General features: G+C 44.6%; 1 protein-coding gene across 15 annotated transcripts in view; it reads right to left on the bottom strand.

Moving 5' to 3' along the window:
* The window catches only part of PLEKHA5 (pleckstrin homology domain containing A5), a 1,790,419-nt gene that overhangs the window by 1,147,729 nt on the left and 619,759 nt on the right, over positions 1 to 22,931 (bottom strand). Inside the window, exon 1 of one of the 15 annotated variants that reach the window (XM_069628410.1) lies at positions 9,161 to 9,395. The exons of the other annotated variants lie outside the window; for them this stretch is intronic. The gene's annotated coding sequence lies outside the window, so the exon portion shown is untranslated. Of the gene's footprint in view, positions 1 to 9,160; positions 9,396 to 22,931 lie in introns of those variants that run through there. 15 annotated transcript variants of the gene reach the window in all.

Genomic DNA, 22,931 nt, shown 5'->3' with positions numbered 1-22,931 from the left:
CCCTCCTCCTTTCATCCACTTTCCCCCTTCCAATCTCCCCATCTCGACCCATGCCCGCAATATTGGCCTCCATATTGACTCCTCTCTCTCCTTCTCCAACCACATCTCTCTAAACATCCGTGCCTGTCGGCACCACCTCTTCAACATCTGCTAGATCGGCTCCTCCCTCACCTTTCACACTTCTAAACTCCTAATCTCCTCCCGTCTTTTCTACTGCTCCTCTCTTCTCTTTGGACTCCATGTGTCCCACCTAATTCCCCTAAAATCCATCTACCACTCCTCTATCTGTACTCTATGTCTTCTTGGCACCACAGACTATTTCTACCTCACTCTCTCAACTCGACTGGCTCCCCCTTCGTCTCACAATTGAAATTTCAATTCCTCTGCCTGGTTTACAAATTTCTCCATGACCTCGCCCCCTTATCTTTCCTCCCTCTCATTTTACTCTCCCTCCCCTCTCTCCGCTCAGCTGATCTCTACCTTCACACTGTACCCCCAGCCCCTTGTGCCTCCTCATGCTTCCGCTCCTTCCTACTCTTGGCCCCTCCTCCACTGGAACTCCCTACCTCGCTCTGTCCACTCCACCCACACCTACTCGTCTTTCTGCTCCTTCCTGAAAGCCCTTCTTCTCCACTCCCCCTGACTCTCCTTCCCTACCTCTCACCCCCCTCAAATCCCTGCCCCCCTCTTCCCTTCCCCCTCCTCCCGATGACCTCATATTGGATACTGTAACCACCAAAGGGCGTAGGAGGTCACCTGGGGACTCCCCCCTTCCCCTCCCTCCTTCACCCTCCCTCCCACTCCCGCTGACCTCAAATCAGACATTGACATCCCCTTCACCCACCTCCTTTCCCCCCTCCCCCTCCTTCTGAGTAAATTGTTCTGCATACTGTACCACTGGTTTGTTTCATGTTTGTAAATTATGCGTCTTTCATTATTGTACATGTTATTCTGTACAGCGCTTTGGAGTAAAGCACCATATAAACTCAACAAACAAACATTTTTAAGTTTGGCCATTTGAAATAAGTGACAATGGAATTCTGCATTCCAGTAGAATACAGATAACAAAATTAAACATGTGTTTATTAAAAAAAATGAAAAAGCACTGCAATTGGTTTGCAAAAAAGTAAGAAAGTTTGATCTTCATGGTTTCCTTATTGCTTTGTGCCCTCAAAAATAGAACTGTAGGAGCAAGCAAGATGTTTCGGTTTATAGCTAGGGATGTTATGTGTATGAGAACCAAAAGGACAACATTTTAGCATGTAATCTCTGGCAATTTCAGAAAAAAACGCCAAAATGCCAGTCTTTTTCGCCCTTATGCAATAGAATAAAGGAGCGATAACGAATGCATAACCGGGCACCCGTTTCGTGTAGAACTGTTAAAAAACGAGAAAGCCCAAAAAGGTCTGTTGCGCTGGAATTCTGGTGACAGCACTCCTGCCATTTCCTGCTACATGATTTGAAACAAATATCCCCATGTGCCATTTCTGGCACAATAGCAGACCTGTAAAGCGGTGTGGGCACTCAGCTAAATCTACCACGTTTACAGCGAAGGCTCCATTAGTGCGTTTCCTTCACTAGATGGACTGAACATCTACAAATGGTTGCATTTTGAAGCGGGTATCGGAAATATTCTCTCAATCTTTCTTTTTACACTCGTGTAAAGACAGGGTAGAATGTGAAACCTCCAGCATGGTCACAATATCATAATGTTGGGCATGGCTTTTGCTAAATGGCGATTACTGGAGTATTAGAGCAATGCCAACGTTGTGTTTGTGTAAAAATCTCTAGTTTTGAAGAGTAATTCTCAAGTACAAGAAATAAGTTTCTATTTTTATTTTCCACTTTCTGCATACTCAAATAAAAGTACCACAAATCAAGTGCGACCAAGAAATCTTCCATTGGCCATGACCCATGCTGCCTTGGCAGGCTTACAAAGTATGGTGCAAGCGTAACAATATAATACGAGGCATAAACCAGACCAACATGTTTGCACGATGTGCATGTATGTGTGTGAGTAATAGCCATCTCCGAATAACAGTCCGATGGCACTGGTGAGTGACATTTAAAGGGCCCACAAACACATCAAACACCCAAACATATTTCAAGAAAAAAAAGACACAGCAGAGTTGAAACAGTGATCATACCTTAGTTTTGTGGCATGGGTGTCAACAATGGCGTCTCAATATGTAAAAGTTAAATGAACTCAGGGTACTAAAGAACTGACTTCTTTGCTTGATCAGTTATTTCCGAGGGTTTTTTCTGCAACCTCTTTGAATGCGTGAGTGATCACCGATACATACATTCATATTTTGACATCCCTCCCTCAAAACTAGAAGAACACAAAGGGTGAATTTTGCGTTTAAAGAAAGGAAAAAAAATGGTGCTCTCTCCCTGCCCACCCAATCTTTCCCCACACACACATCACAAACGGACATAAGAATGTTGCTCGACCTTTCGTCCTCCCCTGTTTTGCGCTCAGAGCCTGGCCTGCGCTTGTCTAGTGCGGGGTTGTGGGGTGCTGGAGAACAGGCTCTCAAAGGCCTTGGCGGCGGCGGCCGCCCGCACTTGGGGATACAAATTAAACGGAATGTTCTTTTTCTGGTACCGTTTTACCGGGCTTGAGCTGAGGGCTGGGTACCGTCTCATTGTTTTTAGGTATTTTTTTTATTTTTAACACTGACTTGGGGTAACATTCCCACCCTTCTGCTTCTCCCGGGGTTATACTGTTACACTGACTGCGGCTGCCTACGCAGCAACCTGCCTTAATCTATTTACCAACTGGGCAGTAGCGGGAGGCGCAACCGCGCCAATTCCCGCAGCCACCCCTAGTAACTGACCAGAGGCCACAACAATCAAATTACCACCAGTGGGGCGGCCACCTGAGGCAGAGTGTTCGGAAAGGATGGTGAGTGAAGAGGCGGTGCAGACTGCGTCACTAAAGATCCAATGACCTCTACGATTTACACAATTGAGTGAGTAAAACAAAAGAAAGACAAGTCTGACGAGAATGGTCGTCCGCCTGGATTCTCATCATTACTTAATTGAAGAAAAAACGTCAACTGAGGCAACAGCGTTTTTCTCTCACTACTCTAAAGCAAACTCAATCTTGGTCCAGTATTGTAGCCAAGCTGTGTTTGCAAAAAAACAACAAATAGGTTTTCTTCTTTAGGTTCTCTGCTTTCAATCAATACTTGAATGGTATGAGATGCATGGTGTCACTGCAAAAAAAAAAAAAAACTAGTTCGAGCAAATTGCTTTAGGTATTTTAAAGATATATGGTATATTTCCCTTTCGAAGATGGCCGCTAGTTTTGCCTCGTTTCCAGAGAAGAGTTCCGAGCTGGGTAGGAATGGATGGGATTAGCTATAGGTATTACATTGGTTAGAGGCAGGCAATGGGTGGGATTACATCTGTGTATCCCTCTTCAAATATCTCCATTGGAAAAGCATTACAGAACCACATTCAAAGTCCATATTTGAAGATCTTATGATAAATGACAATAGTTTCGGCTTTAAAGGTAGCGCTTTCAGTGCCACCTAATAGCCCAAACTAAAAATGATTAGAATTTCATCTCCTTATTTCTGTTCTTTAATGAGGCTTTCCTCATCTTAATGCCCCTGCACACAGGGTTTTTCTAATATTACCATCTTGTTGGCCAATTTCTTGCATATTGGACTTATTTTTTTTTCATTACAGAGGCAACTGTATGGACACCCAAAGTGTACACAGATGTCAAGTAATCAAGTTGCTGTTTTCCCTCCTTAAGGTTGGTGTAACAAGGGTACTGAAATAGGAGTGCCCGTTTGCAACAGGGGCAGTCTGTTTAGTTAACACATTTGTTCAATGAGTGCCAGTGTATATCTGACAAGTCTATGATGCCCTAGGATTCATGCACGTCACAAGCGTGATCTGGTCAGTATAAGTAACCGCTATAATTAAGATGCCTACATGTTGTATAAATGCATATGGTAAATGTAAAACTACATATAGCATTTGAAGTATTGGAATGTTACCATCATATGGTAATGCCCTCGTTTTCCAAACCGATTGCTGAGTGAAAGTGGACATAAACAATGTTTAGAGAAGTACTAGCATGACAGGGTGAAAGTATAAATGCCTAAACAGTGGAGCAGTGCCAGTGGATTGAGACATGGTGTTCTAATAAGAAAACAAGATGTAATACAGGAATGGAAGTGTGTAACAAAATGAAGCCCATAGTGGACCAAATAAATACCTAGCAAGTGAGTAATACAAACGAGGACTCAAAGAATGAATAGACATCGAGGCTTGTCCAAATACTCAATTTAAATGTATGTGTTGGGGGGATACAGACCCTCAGAGTAGTAGAGCACTCAGAATCATGGAAAAGTCTAAAGCCAACAGTCTTGTAACCTTGCTAATGGGCCAAGTTTGAAAAAGTGGCAGGGGTAAATGGATAGCATAAGGTTATTCTGAGTGGATTATCGTGTGACCTGTGTAGCCAAATCTGCTATTAGAGATTAAAAACGGTTAGCTGTGGATGTGTATTTCTGATGTGTTATCAGTCTGTACTCGGGTAATACTAGTCCATTATACTTTATTTTGTAGCTATAGTTTGAGTCCTCCTTGCTGGTTTCTTTGCCAAATGCTAGCCCCAGTAGAATTCTGTTTTTCCATATATTCAAAACAGGATTGGGGTCCAAAAGAGGTTTTACATATATAAAAATAAATACTTTGCAGATCTCAGACAAGGCTTTTATTTCAGATGGTGGGATAGAGTACACTGTGAGCCCACAGGGAGGCAGTGGGAGAAGAGCACTGAATCACCTCCATACTCTTCACTCTTCCATAAATTCAAAACCAAACAAAAGAGACACCATTAAATATATCACGAGAACAGGCCGTGAGTGGTGGCAGAACGGTCCTGAATAAAAAATAAAAAAACTGCAGCATTAGACACAAAGGCCCACACCACTAGGTATAGATGCCCTGCACTGTGTCATTAAGAGGTGTACTAGAAAGTCCCATGCAAAAGGCATGGCCAGTATTCCCTAGGAAGAGAAATAAACACTGTTCGGGCATGTGGATGTAAACCATAACAGCGGCCAAAGAGGTGCTGTTGATGAGTGATTAGAGTAGATTGCCAGGTGATATTTTAAGTCATCTAGGGGATAGTGAGGGCATGGACATTTTTCACTAGGTGGAATTCTTAAGAGTGATCTAGGAAGTTTATATGCGGAGGGTGTGACTGTGATGACTGGACGAGAGAACTTATCAATGGACTTCGAGATGCTCCGATTCAGATTCAAAGGATGCAAGAGTTATCAGAAGTACATGTGGGAGTGAGTGAGTTGGGCCTGCATCAAGTGGGGAGTGTTTGGTCCCAGGGAACAGAGGATCGTGACCAAACTGAAAATAGAGTAGTTAAACACTATTGCACTTGACAACCGCCAACTCTACAAATTGTTTCAGATGCTGCAGAGAAAAATTAGCTTTTTGGCCGTGACCTAAAATGTAACAATTTCACATCTGTTACTGCTGCTCGCTTAATCTAAATAGTCAGAAATACATCCTCACCTCATCGTGTATGTTACTAAAAGTCTAATTTCTAATTTTGTCTTCACTAAACTACTTCTCTAGCCTCTCTTTATTCACTCCACTAGACAACTTCCTGAATTTCACAAACTTTCCCTCACCCCGCTCTTTTTCAATATAACCTTACAGGCTTGTAGGATGACTGGCTCACCATGCAGTCCAGAGCGGTCTTTAAGTTTCTAGCCCTGGTCATACTCTCCCACCTTCCACTATAAGATCCAGCTGAGAGCCGTTCACTATAATCCCTCAGTAGCATCCAGGTTACGCTCTATCCTACTCGTAACGCCCCCCCACAGTAACTCCCTTTCCTGTGATAACAAGATCATCTCCTCCATCTCGAACTTTAAACATGCATTTAAACACCACCTTGCCAGATTTGAGATGGTATCCTTACCTACTCTGCTCGCAACTCATCCCTCTCTGCCCTCCCCTTCACTCCTCTTATGCCCTTCATCAAGTACTTGCATCCCACTGCCCCCATTCCTCACCTGAAACTCCCCTGTAAATACCTCACCATAAACTGTAAAAGGTGCATTCTGTCATTCTTGCATGGCGCTACTGAACTATGACCACATCATGCCCACCTTGGGTAGGTTTTAATTTTAGATTCCTCTATCTGTGGACTTTCTGGTTTGTCGGTTCTGCCCCCACTATACGGTCCTATTTACAACCTCAATGTGCAGCTACATCTCACTCCCCTCACTTTGTAAAGCATCCATGGTATATTATTATTGCTACAAGTTCTGTGTTGTTCCTTAGGTAGGTTTGTTTGCCAGACCCGTGATAACCTATTGCTGTGCTTAATAATTAGAAATGATACCTATTCAAGTCATTAAGCATGTCTTGTGATATCCTTTAACACTGTACTAATCAGGTGCTTGCCATGTTTCCCATTGCGATTAATCACAAAAAGTGAAGGTTAGCCGGCAGAAAAAATTTAACATGACAATTCGGAAACATTATTGGAATAGGAACAAAAAAGCTATCGTAAAATTCTGAAATCTGAACAAATTCCGCCTACATTGTCATAAGTCAGTGATCAACTCAGCACTTTAAAAGCAAGCGTCCGCAGGTTATAAGGTTACGCGTTTGCAAAACCAAATGAGAAGCATATCTGTGGTGAATATTGAAGTGCCTGCATTCTGCACTGGAAATGGATATACATAATTGACAGATGCCCTTTTCACCGGACAATTGAAACGCGTAATGCTCATCTTAAATCCAACTGCCATTAACAAGCCATTTTAGCTTGCCTGTGGATTCTGTACAACGATGATTACAAAAACATACGCCACATAAAACCCACACACATTCCAACAACTCCATCACAGAAGCCCATATCCCAAGGTGGCGTCTGAGGTTTGAAGAATACCAGCATGCTGGCAGCAAGCAGCCACCAGCAGCGCTTTTAAGGATTTCTGGACACTTCTCAGTTACAGCAAATGTACAAATCCTCTACTCTAAGATTTCATCATTGGAAAAAGCAGTTACGCTTTTACTTCCCGGAGATGGGAGAGGATTTTAGGAACATCTCCCAAATGGCTTACTTTCAACACAGGATTTAGAGGGTCTGGCGGTCATTAAACTAATGAGGTGACTGAGCATTGCTGGGAAAACGTTGAGACCCTCCTATAGAAATGGATGTGGCACCTATATGCTCATGTGCCGGTTTCAGCAAAAACACACCAACTCCCAGCTTTTCCTGTGGAAATTTGGCTCAGAAGCAAATCCAAATATTGGAAAACAGCTATTTTAAGAACTATAACAACCAATTAGCTTCAATGTATTTAGGAGACCGGAATAGAGGAGGGTCGTCAATTTTAAGATGCTTGCGATATGAATTTTTCCTGTGATCGTCCACACAATGCATATCAGGCCACATTTCATGGAGAGCGAGTAACATAAAAGCTTCTGCCTTAGGAGAAGGCTCCAACAGGAACATCGTCACAGATGGTACACCATGTTTCAGTACTGAGACAGAAAAAGCCCCCAGTCCTAAATGTATACAATATGTACAAGTACCAAAGTTCTCAGATATGTTTGTTCTTGAGAACTGGCCAAGTTGAGATGTGGCCATCATTTTATACAAGATCTTGTAGTTAGGAAAGGTTTCTTGCCTTCAGAGCGGGTCAAGGATTGCCAACAACATATACGTATACTCACAACATAGGTGCTTCCACAACACAAGGCCTGTCCTTCCCCATCACAAAGTAGTTCAAACAACAACAGTGCAGGTTGAAAGGTGCCGTCAATGTCCCACCTTCAAGATTTGCATGAGAATGTTCTAGAAGCACAACTCCCATGGTAGCTTTGACCATAAGGCACCAAATATCAAAACAAAAAAACGATGAGGAATAGCCTGTACAGCCAAACCAAAGAGCGTAGGTGTCTAGACCGAGAGTCCTACATTTTTCAAGTGCTTTGTGATCCATCAAATGTTTACAGTGGACAGAAAATATTGACATTAACAAATTGGGGGAGCCCGGATAAGTCCAACCTAAGCACTTTATGGATTTGAACCTACAACACGTACTAGACTAATATACCCTGCTTCACAGAAACAAAATCCCTGACCGACAGGTCACTTTCTCCTACAAACTTAGGGGACTGACAAAGCTAAAAAAACAAAAATGGAGCTGTCCATCTCCTCATTTGTATATATTTGGTAGTTTGGCACACATGTCTACCAGAAATGACGTACTTGGGTCACAGTACATACATATACCCTTGATAGGGTGCCCTTAAAATCTAACAATGATTATAGGATGCTGAGCAATCCAGCTGTTGTGCATGTGACGTAAAGAAACAGACTGGTTACTTTATCAGGAGAAAATTGTGCAAGTCATCATCAGCAAAGAAAGTATATTATATAAGACTGGTCCACCCCGCAGATCTCCGTGTGAAAGCAATCGTTTCTAGCACACTGTAGATGTTCTATTGAGGCCCGGGGGTTGGGGGGGGTGGGGCGGGAGGGGGCAGTAGGAGTGCTTCGCAGGCATTATGTAAGCACAGCAGCCCAGCAGTATTCCTCCTCTTGATGTCTTGCTTCTGGGTTGCTGTGCAGTTGCATAACTCCCAGTCCATCAATAAGTAAAGCCACTTCGCAATTCATCTATGCACAAGCCACAGAGGACCCGGCTTAATGTGTTGCCATATGCGCCATAGATTACCCGACACGCGCCGCTGTCCTGCCTGTGCATAGAGCACCGTTGTCAATCGTCACTGAAAGTAAACCTGTAATTCATTCAAACATATGTGCCTCAAATGCAAAGGTGCGCGTGCACATCACAGAATATTGAAACCTTATAGTTCTACCGTTTGGTCTCTATGTGAAAGGCACAGGAACGAAACACCCCAAGTTTGGATTCCCCCATACCTTTTATACACACACCCACCCACCCTTTGCGGTGTAAGAAATGAGGGCTGGACGCCCCACGGGCGAAGCTGCACACATCGCCCGGGGAGCTGAGCGCATGACGCGTAAAAAGGTGCCTTTTCAAAAGACGCTTCCGAGAGGGCAGTAGCCCCTTTCCGAGTAAACGCGCATCTCCGGGCGCTGAATGAAAGCCTGCCTTTACCTTACCTTACACAGCACAGAGAGACGGAACTGGAGGGAATCGATGCGCTGGGCGTGCTTTCCACCGTCCCGGCGCGGGAAGGCAGGTTGCACCTTCTGAGGGAGGACGCTCTTCAGGCAGCGGCCTCACGGCAGACAAAGGGCAGCGCGCCCCGGAGAGGACATGTGCCCGCCCGGCAGCCAGCCCAAACCCAGCCCCGCGCACATAAAGCACCACCCGTGGCCGTGCTCCTGTCAGAGCTCCCCGAGCCCACTGCAGGAAACCCGACACCGCGTGATGTCACGGGCCTCGACGACTCAAAACCGCGTGGCGCCCCGAATCCCCAAACACGCACTGGCAGCCACCGCGAAAAGCCTCATTAAGTGACGCGCGAAGCTCCTCAGCTGGCGGCGCGGCCACGGAGCCGGGGGCGTTTCACCACCTCACTTGCTTTCACATGAATTACCCGTTTACAATGTCTCTATCACTGGTGCGTCCTTTTTGCATTGCAAATAAAGTGACAGCAAGATCTAGTTGATCAAATAAGTTTGCGTGTAAATAAATATGTTTGGTGCTACTTTAATACCACATTCTAAATGAACAGGGTGTGCGAATAGATCACCGGCTTTGGCCTGACATAATACCAGGAAGAAAACGGGAAACCTTATTGGATTCAGAATTCCATTACCAAGAAACGCCAACCGCCACCTCCTCAAACGCGAGAATGTATCACGAACCAATCTGCCAGCACCTCGCTGCCAATTCTCGTGCCAACAAGTCGACTGCGTTTTAAGCTCATATTTTAGTTGATCTGCTATACATTATCTAGTCGAGGCGCGGCATAAAGCGGCAAATGACTTCGCTTTGAGAGTGCAAAATGGATAGAAGTGCGCCAAGGTGAGGGGACAGCCAGGCCAGCTGCCCCACTGTTGCAGGGAACGCTGTACGAGGATGACCTAGTATCAAGATAAGAAAAGCAGCACCCACACCTAGCTGGCATACCAGGAGGCCCTTATTAGTGCTTTCTTGGTATGACCCCTACTGTTACCAGAGGTCAAAGTGGTCAGGAACTACAGGGTACGACGTTCCTTTACTTTTCTGCACAACCTATGATCGTTCCCTTATTTTATGAGACCCACAATACCGTTCAAGGACGGAAACTTTTAATAAAAAAATAAAAAAAACGTTGTAGTCTTTAAACTACATCCATAATGGGGACTCGAACATGAGCCACCCCCTAATATCAATCCAGAATAACATTGCACTGTGCTACCTCATGTGCCTGAAGGGGATCCTTTATTTTAACAGACTCCTTGGGAAGTAAAACCAGTTCCCCAAACAACCAAAAAACACAGTTTGATCGTGATCTGAGTATGAATGACTTTAGGCTCAGACTTGTATGTTGGAAATGGGAGGGGTGGGCCTGTGGCTGGCCATGTTCTTTAAGTGGTTTGAACGGTGGGTGGTGAAGAGGAGGCTGCATGATGGTTAATGCTGACTGGCACAATTACACTAATGTGGTCATTTAAAACCATTATTTCATTGTGTTTTCTTCAGTTTTACTACAACTGTTGTAAAATACAAAGTTGCAGGGTGAGGTAAAGGCAAGAAAGGACCAAGGAATGGGGTCTGAATGGAGGTGGGGTGTTTGGGGGGAGGGGTTTGTGGGGTTGACTGCAAGTATGAGAGGAGTGGGCAGAAAAGGGGGCAGGGCAAAGGAACATAGTTCCACTTATTTTTTTACACTTCGACCAAAGGTCTGCAGATTTTACAGTTCAACAATAGTATCCAAGTTAATTCTTGCGTTTCTGACCGTATTGCAAGAACTGTTGATACAACAGCTCCTTGCATTCCCCCATGGTTATGTTAACACACAGCACTGCTGCCACATGCATCGACTCAAGGAACTCTGGCACATCTGAAACATAGGTTGGGTTAGCAGGAAAATGCAAGGCAGCTTTGCTGTTGTGTTGAGTACAGATCAGGGTCACCCTAAACTCTACATGCATGTATGGTTATGTGTGCTATTTATACTAGTAGCAGAGGCATTTGTTTCCAGATGGGAACCTAGTGTGCTCGAGGTACCGTAATGCAGTGGCCGGAGGAAAGGTATGCAAGTTGGTTGTAGAGGTGTAGTGTTTGTTTGAAGTCTGATGGGATGGATCTTCAGCGTGCCGTATGCAGACGGCATAGTTGCCATCTTTGTAGTACGTTAGAGCATAGGAGTTTGAAGAGGTTAGGTCATTGCCGTTTTCCCTTCCTATTAAGCTGGTTGGAGCATTTGTCAGGGCATCAGTGGCAGATTGCTGTGATGTTGCCATGCACAGTGTTAAAAGCCAGGTCTTCAAGACTTTACTGGAGAAAAAAAAGGATCCTCGATTGGAACTCCCTGCCAAAGGGAACGTCCACAGAATTTTGCTGCAATGTTGGAGAAAGTAGATTCCAGTAGTATCTGTATCTTTGTGTTCTCCTGGTTTGTGCAGAACCACATTTCTAGCGCGTGGCTCCACAGACAATGCAGAGTGCATTAAAATTAATCTTTTTTCCTCCTGACCAGTAGCCAGGAGAGTAATCTTAGATCTGCCATCATGTGTTCCCTCCACCTAATTCTACAAAGAAGTCTTGCAACTGTATTCTGGGTGTGTTGAAGTTTCTCAGTGCCTTATTCCAGTATGCAATGTTTGATGACTCGATTCTTGGTGATACAAGAGATAGGGCATTTAATGTCCTGGATGGGAGGGCAAGGAATGGCACTAAGCTGCCTGATCGAGCACAGCTGGTAGAAATAGGTCGTTATCAATGTGTTGACTTGTGGCTGCAAATTAGGTACACTGTAAGTGTTACGCTCACCTGGCTCCCACAGAGGCGTCGATCGGAACTGGACAGCTGCGGTCTCCACCAATGTGACGCGTAGAGCCGAGATGACGGACTGGACTGGCCCACCTAGCTTCGTTTGCTTGGCCCATAGGAATATTCTTCTGCAAATGGAGAAAGGGAATTAACCAACCGTGGAGTTGAGCGTAAATCCCCCCACCCCCTGCTGTTCTCCCCACAGATCGCCTTTGATGTCCCCTCTTATAGTGTCACCGGATGGTTTGAAAAGATGAACTCTCCATCCTGCATTGAGCGCAGGGGCGTGTGGATAACCAGTTGCTTCACTGGCTGGAAGGAATTGGCGAGTTCCAGAACAATATTGACTCCGAGATTCCCGGCAAGACGCCGTAAGTATAAAGTTCGTAAGAGTTCAAATGCCTGACTTTCACTCTTGTCCAATTCCTTGCAGGTTGCAGCTTGACCATAATGAAGAGTTCCTCGTGGCAACCGGTAGTATTCTGGTAAGGATTTGTATTTTCCAACACAGTTCGATAAAATAAAGTCAAAATGTAACCTGTTGCTTTCTCCCTTATTCAGGCGCTGAGAGAAAGTATGAAGTCTTGGGGAATAATACCTCCGGCGGTAAAATCAGGTAAGTCTATTGTGGTGAGGAGGGTTCCCCTTGTTAGTCCCTTTGTTTCACCTTGCTGTCCTTTTGTTTCCCCTTGGGGGCCGGGGTTAGGCGAGGATGAAGTGGAAGCTGCGCCGACCCGTGAAGAGGAATAGTACCCCCGGTGGTAAAATCAGGTAAGTCTAGGGGGGGGTAACTAATATTCCTCTGTGTATTCCCTTAGCTCACCTTGTTGTTCTTGTCTCCTCCTTAGGTGCCGGAGTGCGGCGGGAACATGCAGGAGGATGCGGTGGATTGTGAAGATGCTGCGAAGGCCAGTGAGTTCAGCGCGGCGCTGCAGCAGGTGAGGTGACGCGCATAAAATAACTTCTTTCTTCCAGCTCGAAGGCGCGATGGATCGGGAATTCAGGTAAGGATTAAAGGTATTGCTCTTGTTCTAATCTTTTCTCCTTCTTTCTCCCTTTTTCTAGGAGCTCCAAACTCGAGGCGGGCGTGGCAGAAGGCTGGATGTAGACTTGCAGGCACGGTGAGCATTACGCTGCTGGATGCAGAATAACACGAAGCATGTGCTGCTCTTCGGGCGTGGTTTAAATAGCCTCCAAAGTAGTCCCTGGTAAGTATTCCTCCCCAGCCCTGCCGAGTAAAAAATAGTCCCTAAGTAAAGTAGTCCCTTCCAAGTCTCTTTTGGCTTGGAGCTCTTGCAGCATGGTCTGCATCAGGTAAGTTTGCAGCATGGTCTGCATCAGGTAAGTTTTAATCTATGAGCCTGGCGCCTATGGCGCCAGGACTGACTCTCCATATGAGCCTGGCGCCATAGGCGCCAGGACTGGACCCAAATAGCCCCTAGCAGGGGTTGTTGGGCTTGCTTAGGATAACTTGATGCCTGCTTCCGGGGTTGCTGGACGTGGTCTGGGTCCCTGGGGGAGGGCATCATGACAGCAAGAATCCCAGATCACCTTTCATATTTTGGGCAGAATTTGTGAAGGCTAGGGTATAGTTGCTTTGTGAGCAATATGTAGAACGATGATGATGATGATTTTGGTTTTGTCCGGTCTTAGTTTAAGATTATTTTAAGTCATCCAGGGTATACTTGGGCATCCACTGAAGGCTGCACTTGCAGTTGAGTTGTTGCCTATCTCCCAATAAACAAGTAATGTGATGTCACAGTAATTCTATGTGCTCTTTTAGAAACTGTCCATTTTGAAACTCCAACTGCATACTGTTCTTTCTGCAATTGGGGTCCTGAAATGGATCTCCCTTCCACCTCCCATTTCCACCATGCACTCTCTGGAAGACACTCCTGGAACCCCTGCCATTCTGGTACTTTTTCGTTGTCCCTGCCCGCACTCTTCTCCAGTCCCCAGTGCATTTCCCACCATTCCGAACCCCGTCCCTACTCCTACTTACCGCTATTTCTGGGTTATTCAATGGACGCTTTGCATGGATTACATGCAAAACATTGATTGTGCATTCCAGGAAGTACATCATCACAGCAGTGGGATACAGCGATTCCTCTTTTCCCTGCACCCCAACAATCCGCCCTTCATGCCTCCACTCCATCACCTGCATCCTGTCCTAGGGGGACAGTGCATGGGGGTATAAAAAGACACACAAGTGTTACACAATGTGGGATATACTTACCCACTCAGCTGTACTCCCTTCCATAACCAAGCTGCACTTCAACAGAAGCAGCAAAATGACTGCACTGGCTCCTGTGAGCACCATTGCCTTACACCAAAACAGCGTTTTCAGCTACAAAAAGATGGCTGCATCATCTTGCCAAGCACATATTGGGCAGGATGGAACAAGGGGGCACACTGAGAAAGCCTGCCAGGGTGTTCTTACATGTACACAAGAAGGGGAGTGAAAAAGCAGCGCTGCTTTGCTGCAAGCCCAAAGTTCCCCTTGAAAAAGGAACATCTTTACATTTAAAAATGATGGTGCTTTGATGCTCTTTTTCCTCTGTTCCGCATCACAATACTTCTATTAATGAGACGTTGCCATGCTTATCCACATTCCCATTGTGCTCCAGCAGACAAGACTAGTATTCCTGAATGACAGGCAGTTGTTCAGATCTGAAAAAATCAAAAGAAGCTTTCCTTCAGCTACACAGGAAACGCTTTACTTTTTGGCTACAAAGAGAAAAATCGAATTTGCAAGGAAAATGTAGTCATCACACGTTTAAAATGTACTTTTGCAAACTAAGAAACATACTTGTTTAAAAGTGTATGTTGGATAAGGCCCTGCCCTTATCTAGCAATGTGAAGTGGTTTTGTGCTTTGAAACAGACATGGGAGATCTTACTCAACAGGCTTTATTCTGATTTATAACAAAAATAAATAAAATAAGGAATTAAATTGCATTGGCTTCATGGGGAGAGATCAGCCCAAACCGGTTGCTGCTTGGGGGTTGCCAGCAACAGAAGGCCCCTCACAGTAGATGCTAGAACACACAAGTGATAATTGCTACTGTGGCAGACTTTCATCTGGGCTGAGGCCTCTTACAATGGAAGTTTCAGGACACCAACCCAAGTGGAAGCAGCCATAAACCTTCAATCAAACTGGGACCCATACTGGGGGAAGTGACAAATGGAGGTAGCTGAAGAAAGAAAATGGTCCCAGTGAAGGACAAAGGATGCCCATTTGTTTCAAAAGACTATTTTATTAAGAAACTTTGATGATGGTTATTTTTTGCAACAGACATTTGCAGGAATGTAAAAAGTTAACAGTTTTAATTTAAGACGCTGTAGCCTTCACTGCCATATAGGGAACAGAAATGGCAGAGAATTGGGTATTCCACAGAAAGTAAACATGATGCCAATGTAAAAATCAATACTGATATGCCTGATAATCCATACACACGTGTTAAGTTATAGAATTTTAAGCCAAATATTTAACACTAAAAACTAAAAATGATTAGAAGGGCAAAATAATGTCTTACAAATTGTAGACTTGGACTGGCATGTTCTGCATAAAATACGTATGTTGCTTATGTAATTTGTTAAAAAGGCCCCAACTGTACAAATGTGCCATTTATGGAAAAAACTATTTTAGCTAAAGTAACTGTGGGAGGTTCTGGACATTGTAAATTCACATCATAAATCTGACATCATGCCCTTGAAACCCAACCAGCTGGGAGGAAGGCGGCAACTATCACCCCTGACCAATCCAGTTGTTTAGAGGCGTGCTTAGCTAAGCCTGTGTCGGGACTGGTGGGGGGAGACTATGGAACTACTGGAGGCATTGACCTGCTCCGGGTAGCGCTCTAGTCCTCAACAAACATAGCATCCTGCCCTATAAATTCCGACTCTGCCCCCCAGCAAGTGCGTTGCATCTGTGTTTCTTCCTGTTACTACGCTCCGTACACTCGTATTTCTACTTGTGAAACTCTTGTGTGTTCGCACTCTTCCATTTCCCTGTAACGTTTTCCCTCCTTCGCTGTCATTAACTTCTGCCTGCTGTCTCTTTTGCCCTCTCTTTGATATCTTTTGTTCACAGCATTCTGTACGTGTATTCCCGCTGCTCTCGCCCACTTTGGTAGTAAGCAGTGTCTTTGCTTTCTCCTGCCTTGCACGCTAGCAGCGTTCGCTATCCTTTTCTTTGTATTCATACTTTTACTTTCACAGCGCCTGGCCGTTCAGCTCTGCTGCTTTCACCTGCCTTGCACGTTAGCAGCATTCACTATCCTTTTCTTTGCTTTCATACTTTTACCTTCATGGCGCCTGGCCGTTCGGCTCTGCTGCCCTCGCCTGCCTCGCATATGAGCAGCGTTTGTTTTTCTTTTCTTTACTTACCGTACAGTACACGGCGCCTTTCCGTTCCTGTTTGGCTAATACTGAATTCCTATTTGACTGTGTCTGTGTATTATACCACTGCTTGTTCCTAATAGCATTCCCTTCACTGTTCCAGTACTCGTCCTCCTGATATTATTCTTTCTTCCTTCCTTCCTTTCCTCTGCGTTTCTTCCTTTCCCGGATTCCTCATTTGTTGTTTAGATCTTCCAATCCGGACAGTAGTTCGTGCTGGACTTTGGTCTTTGGATACTTAAATCATCTCAGAGAAACACCATCATATCCAGGGTTTTTTCTGCCTTCCGGCTTTTTCCCTCGAGCGAGGCTGGCCCCATGGAGTTCCCCTAGGGCAGATTCTCTTTTCTGTCAAGGTGGCCTCCGGAGGGGCCTGAAACTCAAGGATCAAAAGAAGACTGAAGCGGCTCTTAAGGATCACACTTCCGAGGATTCAGGTGAGGAGAAGGGGGAGTTAGACCCGGAGCCTGACAGCCTGCCCTGCTGTATAATTGTATGATGTCACCATGCTCTATAAAAATGGTGGCTGACAAAACTTCCTGAATTTCCTGCGCGGCTTTCCTGATCTTCTACATTCATCTTGCCAGATTTCAGATCCCACTGCAAGGCCAAAGCATTGCTGACCATCCCAGCAAGGCCTCAATCCAGAGTTCCCACTAAAAAAATCCCAATATCCAAAGGGAAAAGCTGTGGTGTTCTTTTGGGAAGCATCCTGAAACCAGACTGGCTTTTTCCCCACTAACTGCATGCCCGCTGCAAACCTGCCATCCTGCTGTCCTGATTATCCGGTGACCAGACAGGCCCAGCTATTGTTCTGCTAGGAGAGTCTGCCGCTACCTGGTGAACCGAGCGCTGGAGTCCAGAACCCGGTTGACTGTTCCTAATCCCAAATTTAATAGCGGGCTGCGAGTATCCTCCACCCCATAACACAGTCTACCCCATCTTGACTTTTGTCATTGTGCCACTCTCTAAGCAACCCTATCCATACCCTGATAGCTTGTATAGACTGTTCCATTTTTCTGTGCACCCTGTTCTTGTTTCCTAGTGTTAGTGCAATTCTTTTATTTACCTTATCTTATTACTCATTAGTAATATTTGGAGTAATTTAAATTAATTCCCACATAGATCAGACCACGGCGGGAAAAGGTGGACATCGCAAATCAATCTTTGAACGTACCGTGGCTTTCTTTAACAATATCGTCTAAATCATTTTGTTTAAGTCAAATTTGCCTTTCATTTTTAAAACCGATTTTCTCTTTGACCTACTCTATTTTCCTAAAAACAAACCTCATTCTACCTTCTAAATCTCTCTCAATTCACCGGCTGTAGCCCTCCTTTCACTTCTATATTGTCCCTGTGCTGTGCATCTACCCCCTGCCCAAAAACCGCATTACAATTTAGTGTTTTTTCACCCGTTTTTTGAAAGAAACATTTTTGCATTTAAAACAGCAAACTAGAAAAATTCAACTTTTCCATGTGTGAATTCGGCTGCACTGGGTTTTCAATTTCAATCTGTTTTGTGAACTTTATGCTTTTGTGATACCTTGCCTGATGGTTGATAGTGAGATAACATCACTGATACTGTGGTAAATCATTATTTAAACACGTATAATTAATTATTTTTCAAAATCTGAGTGTGATTTTAGGCCTTAGCAAAGGGCCTCTTATTTTATGAGGGAAGGTCAGATTTTGATTCTGTTTGCTCCAGTCAGAATACGATTATGTGTGGGTTGAGGGACAATTGCAGGGGGAAACCTGAACTTGCTATCTATCCTAATTCAAAAAGTGCTCCTATTCATTTGTGCTTTGGATATGTTCTACTAGAGGGTTAACCAAGGGCATTGCTTCCACTTCCATTGGCATTTTCACCCCATTGGTGATTTCTGCCCAATATTAAAATTTGCGTGATTTTAGTGAATTCTAAAAAGAAATAAATAAATATTGTATTTTCCCCAAATGGGCTGGTTCATGTTCCATTGTGACCCGGGGTATTTGTAAAAGGGGGTGTGAGACAGGTCGGGTACCTGCTCAATTTGAATTCATTTGAAATTAAAGAAAAAGCATTCCTATTGAGCACCACATCCTAGGCTAGGAATAAGTGTCTTGGTCCAGTGTGTGACGCCCGATTGGAATCCTTAACAACAACATACTTTTACTCATGGGAGGCTTTCAACTACCGGACTTATTCCACCACAGAGCTTTCAGTGACATAATAGACAACAAAATCGAAGCTTGACCTACCCATCAAGAGTTCATTCGGAAGACCTCTGGCGAATAGATCTCAAAAGCTAACCATTACAATGATATTGTCCCTCTTTCTAGGAAAGTCAAATATGGGTGTTTTTACAGTGCGCCGCCCCTGTCCTCCCCTGTCCTCTATCCACACTGCTCCTGCGTTCCCCTGCTTGTTGCCTCCAGTGTGGCTCTTGTGTGAACCATCCCCTCTGCTGCCTCCTGTGGTGCTACCTTCTTGCTTCCTCGCACCCTCTATGGGGCTCTCAATCACTCCCATCTTCTCAAACTGCTACTCTATTCTCTAATCCCTCTAACTCAGTCTTGTAGGAAAAGGTTCAAGACGTATATCCTGGTCTCCAACCCTGTGCTCCCCATCGCGGATACCCATATCCGCTCTTCCTCCAGACAGGCCGTAACCAACATCCTCTGTCGTTCCTTCTCCAGACCTATGGGCCCCTCATATGGTCTCAACTCTCTCTCCTATCGCTTCCTCACCCATTATGGTGGCACTCGGTAGGAGGTCCTCTTGGCCTCATTCCACTCCTTCAAAACCATCACTAATGTCTATATGAATGGCACTGTCTTGGTCCAGGGCTCTCCCCTGTTAAGTCAATAGAATAGCTCCATCATCGCCAGAGCCACAATCCTTTCAAGATTGGATTGAGGGAACTCCCTGATGTTGGGAGCTAGCAGCAAATGCATCAAACAATGCCAAGTAAACCAGAATAACGCGGTCAGGACCGTTACAGGAAAATCAAGGAGACAACACATCTCCTGTGATAGAAATTCTCTCCTCTGGCTAGCCATGGAGAACTGTATCACCTTTAAATCAATGTCTCTTGTCCACCACTGTGTCTGGAGTAGCCCCCACCTACATAATAAAACAATTCACCCTTTATGAACTAAGTCATGCTCTTAGATCAAGGGCCCAAGGACTAGTGAATGTCAGCCTTTCAAAAAAACGAATGGCCTAGGCAGGGTTTTCTCCTTCAAAGCAGCCACCAAATGGAACGAACTGCAGAGTCATTTAAGGCTAGAATCCAACTACCTACGCTTCAGAAAGAGACTCAAAACCTTGCTATATAAATAACTACCTTAAATAACAAGACAAATACTAACCACTTATTAAGACACCGATACCCTGACTGCAAATTTGCCATGTTGTCCTGTCTCTTTATGTTTTGTCCTTGTTTAATTGTAATGCGCCCTGATGCCTGCGGCGCTATAGAAATAAAAATAAATAAAAATCTCCTTTTGGATAGGCGTCTCATGTGTCTTATCAACTTACTTTCTTCCCTCGTTACTCCTACTAGCACCTCACTGACTCATCTGCCACCTCCTCCTTCCGCCGCCTTTCAGGCACCTTCCTCTTCCTATCTGGCTATTATGCCACCTCCTACCACCCCTGCCCACTCTTGGGCTGCTCTACCACATCCTCTGGGTGTACCTCAAGCCTGTTCACCATCCCAGAAGTCTTTCAAATGTGGCAACATGCACCACGTCGCTACTCTAAACTCTCACTCTGCTGTCAAACACTCCTCTGACATCTGCCACCTCCTAGAAGAACTTGACCTGGATGTCCTCGCTCTCACAGAGACATGGTTCACGGCCAGCTCTGTCAAGTTTTGACACCCTCCTCCGTGAAGGCTACAAGATCCTCTCTGTCCCGGAGAAGGAGTAGCTCTGATCTTTCTGGAGTGGGTCCCGGCTTCTGACATTCCTACGCAGGCCTACTCCTCCTTTGAATGTATGGTCTGCAGGCTCTCTCTCCTGACCTCTTTGACTGTGGCCACCATCTACAGGCCACCTAGCCAGATCACCCTTTTCCTGTCATGAGATACATTTTCATACAATGATTTTAAATAAATGCACATTTCTCCTCATGAATATTAACGAGGGATATCCTGAAACCTGTCAGGATTCTGGCACGCAAGGCCCAGAGTTGGACAACCTTGGAAGATGCTGGTGCTGGCAATGGCCATATTAAAAGAGTGTTGAATAAAAAGATAGAATGCTAGATAAAAGGAAGGGTATTCTAGGTGACCTCTCGACCAGAGGTCTGCAGAGAAAATACAAAAGGTGGGGGGGCCAGACACCTCCAGACCATACAAGGAACATTGAGCTTGCTGAGAGAATCCTCTTGCTCTGAGACCAGACCCAGCAGGAGCACGCTCTCTGACCGAATGCATACATAAGGGTGAGTCACAGGCCATGTGTTGCAGTCAGCCCACTCACACCCTAGAGGCCATTTGTGTTGCCAGCGGCCATTTAGCACATTTACATACTGCCACCTCGGATAGCAATCTGTATGCATGCTCTGTAGATTAAAGAACCACCTTTGGCTGTGAACATACTGCTTTGTCAAGGCAAAAATTAAGTTAGTTTGGAATTTCAAACTACTTGGTTAAAAATGAGCATTGCCTTTTACAGGTATCTGGCAGGATGAGAACTGGCATTTGTAAGAATGGGGAATGCTTGCAACGGATAAGAACTAAACCAAGACAACACAGGGCACCATTTTGGCACCCCTTCTTTATGACCTGTATATTTCCAACCTTCTTGAGTACGTGGTAAAGGGTGCGCCGTTTTCACTCTGTTGTAATTTACTTTGACAGCATTACTTAGTGGAGAAATAAATATGCATGTGTGTTTTGAGAGTTATCAAGCAGGTGTAAGGTAGGGGGACACCCCTCAACATCCATTAAGAAAAAAAAGTGAATGCCAAGTAAATTAGAAATTAGTAATATGGTTCGGCAAAACAACGGTGAATAACGGCAAATGCTTAGCAGCAGAAATACCAGAAAAGCATGCATGTTACTTATACAAACAATCCAAACTTGATCAGACTCCCACATAGGAGTGTGCTTCAGTGTGCTATGGAAGTTCTACAGAAGACAAGCTGAAGAAACCCTTTAAACAACCGCATAAAAATAAAAAAGTGTACATATCCGGTAAAAAAAAATAAAACGTTTTGGCTGGGTCAGCCTCCAGATATAGTTTAAGTGGTGGTTATGTTTTCCTACAATACTTGGGGGTTTTATCTGCCAGAGGAAGGTCCCTCGCACCCCCAGCCCTTCCAAGCATATAGCAATTAATGTAGGAATCACGGTTTGGGCTATGGAGGGATACGTGCATACAATACCTGCGAATGACCATCAAAACCTAGAGCAAGCTCGGGAAAAAGGCCCGGAATTGCTCTTTGTTTTGCCTGGTATGGGGTGTTCATTTTCCCAAGAAAATAATGGAAAATGTTATAAGCAATGCTATTGTTCCAAACAAAATTGCACAGAAAAGAAAATATTTGCCTTTAGTGGTCTCCTAATGTCAAGTAAAATGAAGTGTTTACTCCTTTGCTACCTCAAATGTATACTGTCATGTTTCTTTAAATTAATCAAGAAGCTGTACTTTCCAAAAGAAAAGCTTCAATCTTAAACCCAGGCCTGTAGGTAGTCTAAATAGCCAAACATACCATGCCCTGTACGTACCTAAATTGGAAACCAACAGCACCCTATATCTAAGGTAGAATTGCCTGGGTAATACGAAAGTTAGAACCTGTTACTTACCATAGCGACTTCTGTACTCCTAGTTCACACTCCTCCATACTGAAGGGTATCCATCCATCCTAGGGGGATGGTACCAGAACTCTTTATGCACAGCATAAAGAGACAATTTCCCTTTAAATAAATTTGTATTGCGTTTGGGTGTGTCTATCCCTGCGGACCCTGCCAACATCCGTCAGTCCTTGCAACTGCTAGACAAGTCACCTGAAGTATGGATCTATTTACTGGATAACGACCAGTGGGGCGTCTGGATTAAAAGGGATCAGTAGACCATGGTGAGTAACATTTCTTACTCTTATGTCCCGGCCCCTTTCCTCCATACTTATGGGAAATTGAAAAGCACTAAACCATCCCAGAAGGCAGGAGTACACACTAGCAAAAACATTTTGCAAGAATGTCTGTCCAAATCTAGCATCTGACCTGGCTTCTGTGACCATACAATATTGCCTGCAAAAATCAGTTGGAGAAGCCCATGTTGCAGCCTTGCTGATAATGTCCCAGGGAGCATTTCACTCGAAGGCGCCGGCTGTGGGCTTTGCCTTAACCACATGTGCATGTAACCCTTTGGGAATGGTTTTCTTTGTACTTTGGAATGTTGTAAGCCTCTACAACGCAAGAGATATGGGAGAATTCTATCTGGATTTTTGTGAAAAGAAGATATTATTTTGGGCAAAATAAGGAGAGCGTTCTTATCACCACTTTATCTTTATGAAATAATGTATAGAGTTATGAAGCTGTGAGAGGCTGAATTT

This window comes from Ambystoma mexicanum, chromosome 12 (genome assembly GCF_040938575.1).
Source record: "Ambystoma mexicanum isolate Mex_15411 chromosome 12, UKY_AmexF1_1, whole genome shotgun sequence".
NCBI lineage: Eukaryota > Metazoa > Chordata > Amphibia > Caudata > Ambystomatidae > Ambystoma > Ambystoma mexicanum.
Note: the sequence above shows the minus strand (reverse complement) of the source record. Positions and strands in the feature narration are given on the sequence as shown.